The following is a 9,675-nucleotide window of genomic DNA, read 5'->3' as shown; positions in this document are numbered from 1 at the left end:
GATTTCACATTCCATTTCTCCAAATTCATTGTTTTATTGGAGTTTTACTAATGGGTCCCTATATATGCTTAGGTGCAATTGTTATTGACGACCCCACCATTCATAGTTTGAGCAGATGCGACCCCATTACATGATTGTGAGTAAGTCTTTGTTTTCAAGTATTATGCATTTATGTAGTTTCCATAGATGCGTATTTAAGTATTTACTATATTATGCCATGACTATATTTATATTTACAAGTACTATTATATTGTTGAGAATTATGAATTATCATGACATGTTTATACAGATGTTATTTGCTCATCATGCATGCTTACACTGGTGTTTGTACTCGTCTCAGACCAAGGCCAGTTTTCACATGTATGTTCACCTCGCACCAATACACTTACCTTGGATCCATTGTAGGTGACAGCCCTGTCCTAGATCGCAATAGGCAACTAGGACTCATATGTGATTCGCATAGTGTTAGTCTTCACGTTATTGTAGTACTAGAGCGTAAATTACTATTACACCAAGTCCTATTTCATGTCAGAATATATGTGCTTGAGCTTATGTGTCAGCATATGTCGATTAGCATCTGATATTTTAATTGATTTCGAGATAAGGAACTGTTATTAACACTCCACAAATCTCATTCTACACTCCTCACAAGTGTTTTTTCTTTCTAATTATAGAAATTTGGAGTGCAAAATGAGATTTTTGAAGTGCCAATAACAATTCCATCAAGATATTGTGTTTACCGTATTCGTAGAAATTTGGTTCTTACGGTAATTGTTTTAATATTATACGTAGTATGTTATGCTGGAAACTAATACTTGTTTTACAAGAAGTGGTTACACATTTTCAAAAAGGTTTACAAAACTTTGTTTTTCGGTTTGCTTACCTTTGTTTTTCTCCCCTTCAGGACTTAGTGGAGTATTCTGGTGACGACGAGAACTTTTGGCAAACGCTAACATGTAGGAGGTTATTCCTGATGGTATAAACATTATTTACTCATATTGTAATTTTATTTATGCTTTGACATTACGTGTGAAATATCTTCAATCTCTCTCACATGCGCACTCTTGTCATAGTAAATTTTAGGTTTGAGTTTATCACATTTTTCCATGTCAATACACTTTATGACTTCGCCACATTCTAGGTGTCGGCCAGCACAGCTCAATTAGGGATCTAGGTGAACATTCGAGTCAGGGTGTGTTAGTATGAAATGTTTACTATTCTCACTTAAATAGAGGCAACATTGAACTTCAAAAATGTTTACATTTTCTGGCCAAGATGGGTGTTTTAGTTTTACATCTCAGCCATATTGAAAAGCTTTGCGGTCAACCAAAAATGTAAAATTTCCATTTTAAGATATTTTGTATTTTCCATTAGAAATGCTATTAGTACTCCATTACTAAACCATTACTAAAAATGTATTACAATAACACTATCAATGAACTGGACTCACTACAACCTACTAAAACACTAGAAATGCACTTTAAAGAAGACTAGAAATGTCCATTTCGAAGCGTCCAATTGAAAGTTCAAATGCATGTCTTATTTCACTTGACTACTGGCTACTATTTGTAACACACCTCACCTGACCACATTTGCTGTAACATCTTTGGAAGAGATGTGATTCCAAGACCCATGTGAGCAGTGGGAGAGCCAGAAATCAGAATCAATCTTGAAAAAAGGGGTGGACGCCAACCGGCTTGAGCCGATCTGAACAAACCGGTTGTGAACCATGGAATGGCCAGTTTGGCTAGATTTTGACTTTCCACAAAAATAATGTCTGAATAGCATAACTAAACAGTGCCCATAACAGTGTTATTTTTCTCACACGTTTTTTCATCATACATAAAAATAACTTGAATCGTTAAAGTTTTGATACTTTTTAAGGAGTAAGGGGAATATTCGAAATTGCGTCCGAGCATCGAAAATGTTTACTAATATCAGATTTGTATTGGATTAAGCACAACGATGTCCCCCCGAAATATTATTGCTGAAAATGAATAGTCATCCTCTAAATACTGCAGATATATGTTTTATATTTTCAGTTAAGCTCTAATGAAACGGTAAAAATCCGTGTTATGCTGAAAGCTTTTGGTCTTCAGGCCTACTGTTCCAAAAACATATGTATCATTTCGAAATCTTTGCAGTCAATTCTCTCACCAGTTTTGCGGCAACCATTGCAGTCATCCCATCAACAGTATCGCGCTGGGGGTTGAATTCAGCGACATCTGCAGCAACAACATCACCTTGCAGGTTATGGAGTATGTTGAGTACATCGCGGAAGGAGAGACCACCTGGCTCAATGTGTGACACTCCAGGACCAAACGCAGGATCCAGGCAATCTACATCTATCGAGATATACACACCCTTCACACCTTCTCCTAATTTCTGTCAATTCCTGAAGATAATTTCCTCAAATATCTTATTAGGAATCTACAGAACCACTTAAAGATACAGAACACAGTGATTGATATGCATAGGCAAGCTAGAGAAGAGGAACAAAAGAAAAAAAGAGCGAGAGATGCTAAGAAGCTCATAAATGTTAACACAAAGACACATGAGGCGGGGAGGGAGAGAAGAACAGAGACAGAGAGAGAGAGAGAGAGAGAGAGAGAGAGAGACCAGATTTTCCAAAAAGTGGTGATCTCTTGAAAAGGCTCACATTTCATATTGCTCAACACCAAATCGTTTTCCTTGTTCACGCCCTTCATTGTTAATTGATCTAATACCGACCTGAAAAGTCAGAAACCAAGTTTATTAGGTTAGCTGCAAACGCTGGATAGCAACTAAAACAGGACATTCAACTTAATCTGAGAGCGCAAGAGCATACAAGATTACATTAGATTAATTGCTGAACACATATAAAGCAGAAAAAGAATTGGCATAGGTAGGGAAACTTGTTATAGTAAGTACAAAACACTCTTAATGAAGTAGAATTCATTGATATTGCAGACAGATGCCCAAAAACGAAACGCTACGTCTGCTAACTACTTAATTTAAGAATCAGAGATGCAGTAACTATATGGAAAGTCACATAAGGTGATTAAGCCATTCTTGATTCTGAGATCAGAAGTAATGCATTATCCATAAAGCACGGGAAGGGACTAGTCACTATGTTCATTTGAATACTTTACAGGAGGCATTCTGCCTCCCGCTCCAAAGATTCTAAACTTTGAATCTTTTTTCTAGTGCAACAAAAGTGCAAATGTTATCAACCGCGTATATCTACAAAGTTCCCACAAGCAATGTCAAAATCCTATAAGATGCTTTACAGAAAACCGGTAATGACACACCTAGAAAGCAAGGCCAGGTGAAACTATAGAACATATACGTCATTTTCTTATTTGGATCAATGTACATTTCTTAGATAAGTGTGAATGCAAGCCATAAAGTGAGCAGATACAGAGCAGTTATAGAGAAAAATTTACCTGCAATAGTCGCCGAGCATAACCCCCTTCCATAATTCGAGCAAAAGAAGATGCATGTGAATATTTATTACCTTCAAAGGCATGATAGATATCAGGATGGGCATCAAGATGAAGAATATCCACAGGTCCCCCAAGCTTCTCAGAGACAGCTCTTACAACAGGATAAGAAATTGAGTGATCACCACCTAACACTAATGGGCGCAGTGGATCCTGAAAGTGTATGGACGCAATGTAAACTTCGTCTATTAAAGCCAGAAGGTAGCTAGAATATACATAAAGTCATTGGAATGAAAAGTCTCAGTCAAAAAGGATAACATTGTCATGAAAGAGCGCTCTCAATGTCTGAAGCTTTCCCGGAAACAAATTTCCGAGTAAGAACATGCAAACGTGCCCTGGTTATTTCCAGAATGAGCTCAAGATATCAGAACACTTGCGCTGCCCACTGATGGCATCTGAATTTTCTAACTTCATTGTCTGGCGTGAAGAGTCTTAAAGTTTTCACCAAGTTTTTCTGAAAAAGATCATGATTGGTTCACTACTAGTAAAGTCTCCAATTAAAAAGGAAATATAGACACTCAATGGTAAATGTACCCTGATCCCTCAAGTGTTCAGAGGAGTTCATAGCACCCGAGGACCTGAAAATGGCATTATACTGCACACAGGGTACTTGATATCTAAGCATGTAAAATATGAACTGCACTGGCTCAGCTTCAAAGTATACTTCTCAAAAAGCTCAAGCTACCCGCAGAACAAGAAGCAGAATTTTGACAGAACAATAGGTTGACGTAGTTTTTCCATTTAAATCTTTCCACGGTTGCAGTTTTTTTCCTCAAAACAAATCATTGCAATACTTTTTTCGAATTTTTAGAAATTACAACCAACCTGTTCCATTACAAGCTTGACAGACTCACTTATGACATTCATCAGTTTGTCATCATCTACTCCACAGTCTCGAATTTCTTGGACAGGAACATCACCAACATCAGTTAGCACCCGCGGGTCATTTAGTTCTTTCCCTGCATTGCCAGCAACATATAATAATGATTTCGCACACCATCAAATAATATATATATAGAGAAAAATTGAAGGGACAAGAAATCATCAACAACCACAAGCATTATACTTTCCTATCCGGGAATTCACTTTTGTTAAAAAAGAAGGTTCAGATCTCTCCAATTCACAAAATTGCAGATGTTTCATGAATTGATGCCATTATCGGACAATCTGAGTATATGCACATACACATGATAGTTCTGAGATTAGTTGGTTGCACTCATCGCATAAACTGCTAAATGCAATTGTAAATATGAGAAACAACGGCCAATGTTATACTTTGAATTCTCAAGCGGCACCACTTGATGGGTAGAGAGCTAAACATTGACTGTTTTGAGAAGCAAAAGTTTAGTACTAATTTAGATAATTAGATACCTTCTTCAGTTGTTGAGTTGGTGCTCCCACACCAGATAGCCTCTCTAATCCTTGGAGGAGCAAAGGCCGGCCCTTGAAGAAATGACGAGTTATGTCCAAGAGGAACTCCAAGAAGAGATGTGGATGCCACAGCTCCTCCTAAAGCACGCACAAGCTCTCCCTGCACAAAACCAAATAAAACCCAATTCACCAAAACCAATCCAAAGTCCAAGAATCTCCCTACACAATCCCATAAACTTAAAAAACCCAATTTTTAATTCCGGCTTATTAAACTAATCTAAACCTCCGGGAGTGGGATTCAAACTTAAACAATTGAAAAAGAAAAAGAAACCCAATTCGCCGAAACCAATTCCAAGTCCAAGAATTTAGTTACACAATCACATAAACAAACCATTTTTTTATTCGAGCGATATTCTTATTAATCTCGTCTAAACAACGTGGAGTGGGATTCAACTTAGAAAATTGAAAAAAATAAAAGAAAAACCCAATTCACCAAAATTCATTCCGTCCAATAATCTCCTCACACAATCATCACAAAAACAAAAAAAATTAAACACAACCCAACAAGGAAAAAGCATACCTTGAGCTTTGCTCTCTCACCAATGAGGGTGAGAGAAGCATCTATGACTCGACTCTGGCCCTTCTCTATCAGAGCAACGGGAACATTTTCAGCATTCAGTTTATGCAAGAAATGGATTCCTCTGCGCGCAATGATTGACATTTCTGAAAAATGCACGAACAAAGAGAAGAAAAAAAACCAAACACTTGATTCTCTCACAAGTCACCAGAAAAAAGAAAAACCCATGTAATTATAATCGTTTTGGGGTTGAAAAATTAGAGAAAGTTGATACCTTTGAGGAAGAATTTGAAGTTGGTATCGAGTTGCTGAGGCGAGAGGTAGAGAGAGAAAGCTGAGGAGTGAGAGGGAGCTTGAGAATGATCAGCTGAATACCAATAAGCAGAGAAAATCCAGAGAGAAGAAACGGAAACCAAGAATTGCAGTGGCTCAGTGCCCACTGAAGAATGACGCGGAATGCAAACAGTGGGAAACTAATTAACAAACATTGCAACTAATTAAGCTTGACTAATGACGTAATCCAAATTAAGATTTGATTTAGCAGGTACGAACATGATGACGTGTCATTTCTCATTTGATATAGCCACTCCCTTTTCTTTCTGATTAAGGTCTCACAAAGACATTATTGTCCCCAATCAAACATTTCTTTTGCTTTCGAGATGTTTATTGACAATTCAAAATAGTTATTATAAACTACTTAATCATTTTGCACTCATTTAGTACTACAGTTTAGTGATATTTTTTTTCATTTGTAAGTGAGAGGTCTTACGTTTAATTATTGTCAAAGATGAATTTGAACCATAATATTGTTAACTCATTGTAAAACTTGACTCAATCTCCCATCTTCTTAGTATATATAACACTTTTGCAATTTTTTTTTTTATTTGACAAGCTTTTCATGTTAAATAAAAAATGAAAAATAATTGGAATTAGTAGAGCTTTGTGGAGATTATGATTGTTTTAAAAGCTGCCAATTTTAGTGCATTTTGTTACAAAATATAATACAAAGGCTGTCCAATTGTTTGAGAAGCTTGTGGTGGGTGCCAGTTGTAAAACAACTAGGAGATAAAATGATGACATCAACAACTTAACGTGTTGATTTGCCGAGTCACATGCCAATTAGTCTTTTGTCAGACAAACAAAACAAATCCCTAAGAAATGAAAACTGACGTCACGCATTTCGAGGCATGTTTTTTTTTTTTCTGACGTGTACCTATCACCTGTTGCAGGAAAAGATCCTCATTGGATCGTTTTCCTAGGAATCATAGATATCCCGTGATCTTATCTGTTTATTGTACATCGTGATATTATAAATTATTTCAAAATTTAAAATTTAAAATTAAATATAAATAATATCCAACGAAAATTGACCGTATGATATACGATGAACAGGTGATATCACGAGATTCTTAAGATCCTTCCCCTTGTTGAAATGCGCGATACCGGTGCCTCACCCAATCAGATTCTCTACCAACCTTTGCATGTAGCCCAAATCTTTCCTTTTTTTTTTTAATTTCTTTTTTCCAATCTTATTATCCAAACAAACGTTTATTGGATACTATTGGATCAGTATCATTTTTGGTTCGGGGTTCAAATATCTCCGGTCTAAATCTTGAAATTTGTCTTGGATGAGAGCGTTATTGTTGTGGATTATAAAGCATTTTCTTTTAATTTTTTTTTCTTTTTTGAGAAAAGAATAACTTCATTTAAAAAGCCAAAAGTAACTAAACAACAAATGTCGAAACAAACAGAATATTAAAACAAAACGGAGACTACAAAACAAAGAACAGTCCCACATTAGCAGCCAAACCCTTGGTCATATCTACACTTCATAGCAATCCATTGCGAGGAGGGATGAAGACTAGGGATGTTAGTAGTTATCTAAGAAGGGTCCTAGTAAATGCCATAACACACTCCGATGCACGGTTTGCATCTCAATTCACCCATGATCAGAGGAGACAGTCAAAATTTGCTTTTAGGGCTCTGATTTCTTGTAGTACAAGGAAGATTGACGGGCGAATAGAATGCTTCTCATTAGTCACTACTATGCACTCTTTCGAGTCACTCTCAACGACGAAATTTTTGAAATCTTGGCTTTCACCAATCTTAATCTTTCAACTATCGCCTGAAATTTTACTTGCGCAGATGATAATGCCTGACAATAATTCACTAAACCATCAACCAGACCACCATTGAACTCTTTCACCACTACACCAAGCCCAGCATCATCGGGATCTTTGGACCAAGCTTCATCACAATTAACTTTCACTAAGTTCTCCAGATGAGCTAACCATGTCGAAGGAAGGGGGGTCGGAGCTGTTTAAGGAGTAATTTGGCTCACTTAAGGTTTGAAGAGTCTGTACAAACTCATTACTGCAGCGAGATGCCAAATTTGAGATCTCAAGAAGAGATGGGGGATAGACTTGCCCCTGTCATAAATAAAAGAGCACCTAGCCTTCCATATTTGCCAACAAGTAAGCGGTAAGTGGTAAAAGTCCATTGCTTCTCATTCTTTGTGAAAAGCTTAGCATCTATAATCCCCTTAAGCAAAGCATTCATGAATGAGAAAGCTTGCAGATTAGGCTTGAAAGCGTTGTTGCTTGCATGTCAAACCATCATGGACCAAGGGTAAAAGAAGAGGATGTGCTCAATGCTCTCAAGTAACTCATTACATATAGGACACATATGAGTTCTACTTAACTTTCTCTTGTACAGAGATTCAAAAGAGGGGAGAAGGCTAGACACAACTCTCTAAAGAAAATGTTTTCTTGAAGAGTATGACATTCCCAAATATGATGAGACAAACTTGCCATGCTATTTGAGTGACTAAAGCTCTTCCCCATTATCCAATGATACCCTGACTTAACTGTATATGTGCCATTATTGGTCTAAGGCCAAACTATGCAATATAGGGCATCCCTCTCTTCAATAGGCATCTGCAAATGACTTGTGCTTCTTCTCAACTGATTAGCCTCTGAATTTGTGACAAATCCTAATTATAACAATCCCAATTAATAAAAACCAGTTGATGAAATAAGCAGAGAAGGCTAAGTACCCCATAATCAGATGAAAGGATCTTAGCATCTACCTAAATATCAATCTAACTTACCCCCCACACAACTTGCCATCTAACCCCATTCAAGGGAACGTCCCTACTGTTCAGCAAACTCGACCAAGCCTAAGAGGCCTTGCCGTCTTTCGTCACTTCCATGAAGCCATGATGTGATAGAAACTAACACACAAATTAAACCCTATTTTTGATAGTTGTAGTATGTGAAAGTAGGGATCGTTCTAGGCCGGGGATCAGAAGGGATGCTAATCTACACTTATTTAACTCAAAAACAGAAAACTAGACTCAAACAACTCAAAACAAGCTAAATTGACTCAAATAACACAAAACTAAATTAAATTGACTCAAAACATGAACTAGAGATAAGTTTGGACAAAAATTAAACTAAAAAGACTCATAATACTAAATGGGGGGTTGTTTTGACGAATTTTAACTAAAACTAAGTAGGTTGCAGAAACAAACTAAAGATTGCACAAATGCGTGAATTAAAGGGTGAAAGGCTAGCTAGAGGGTCCTTCTCCCCACATGACACATATGCATACAAATCGATTTCCAGTTATTATTCCTATAAACCATGAATGACAATGCCACAAATTAATTGTGAACATCACTAATTAACTCTCAGATTTTCCTAATTTCATTGAATTGGACTCAGCGACGCAATCAAATTATTCTTATCAAGTTCCCTATATGAACTGCATGATAGAGATACATATCAAAGATCATTAAGTTCTATGCAAATCATAAGCATTGACAAGGCATTCGTATCTATGAACTGCATGATATTCCTGCCATGGATTCACTTAACACAATCATGACTAATGATTTCCACTACTTATAAATATAAGTTCATAACTATTAGGTGAAATTCCCTTATATTTTAGCATCAGATTCACGCATGCAAATTAAGTATGCATCCTTAATCAACATACAAGAATAAGTTATCAATCAAACAGATAAGTAAATCGCATTCATGATTTATGAAACAATAATTGGATGTAATCAATTCATATCACATATATGTTCATGGCTTTGAATTCACCTCTAACTAAAATGAAATTAGTTCCACATGTTTGCAATTAAACAAAACCAATCTAATTTAAACATTGAACTAAATCTAAGGATAGAAAGAACCCAGAAACGCTCCAGCACTCAAATGGCCTTAGATGGCAGGT

General features: G+C 36.6%; 1 pseudogene; it reads right to left on the bottom strand.

The window, feature by feature from the left end:
• Positions 1–1,942: 1,942 nt before the first annotated feature.
• LOC125473064 lies at positions 1,943–5,903 on the bottom strand (annotated as a pseudogene).
• Between the last annotated feature and the right edge of the window lie 3,772 nt (positions 5,904–9,675).

Source organism: the organism of the source record quoted next, unplaced genomic scaffold (genome assembly GCF_019419815.1).
Source record: "Pyrus x bretschneideri cultivar Hongxiangsu unplaced genomic scaffold, Pyrus_bretschneideri_v1 Contig8, whole genome shotgun sequence".
Taxonomy (NCBI): Eukaryota; Viridiplantae; Streptophyta; class Magnoliopsida; order Rosales; family Rosaceae; genus Pyrus; species Pyrus x bretschneideri.
Note: the sequence above shows the minus strand (reverse complement) of the source record. Positions and strands in the feature narration are given on the sequence as shown.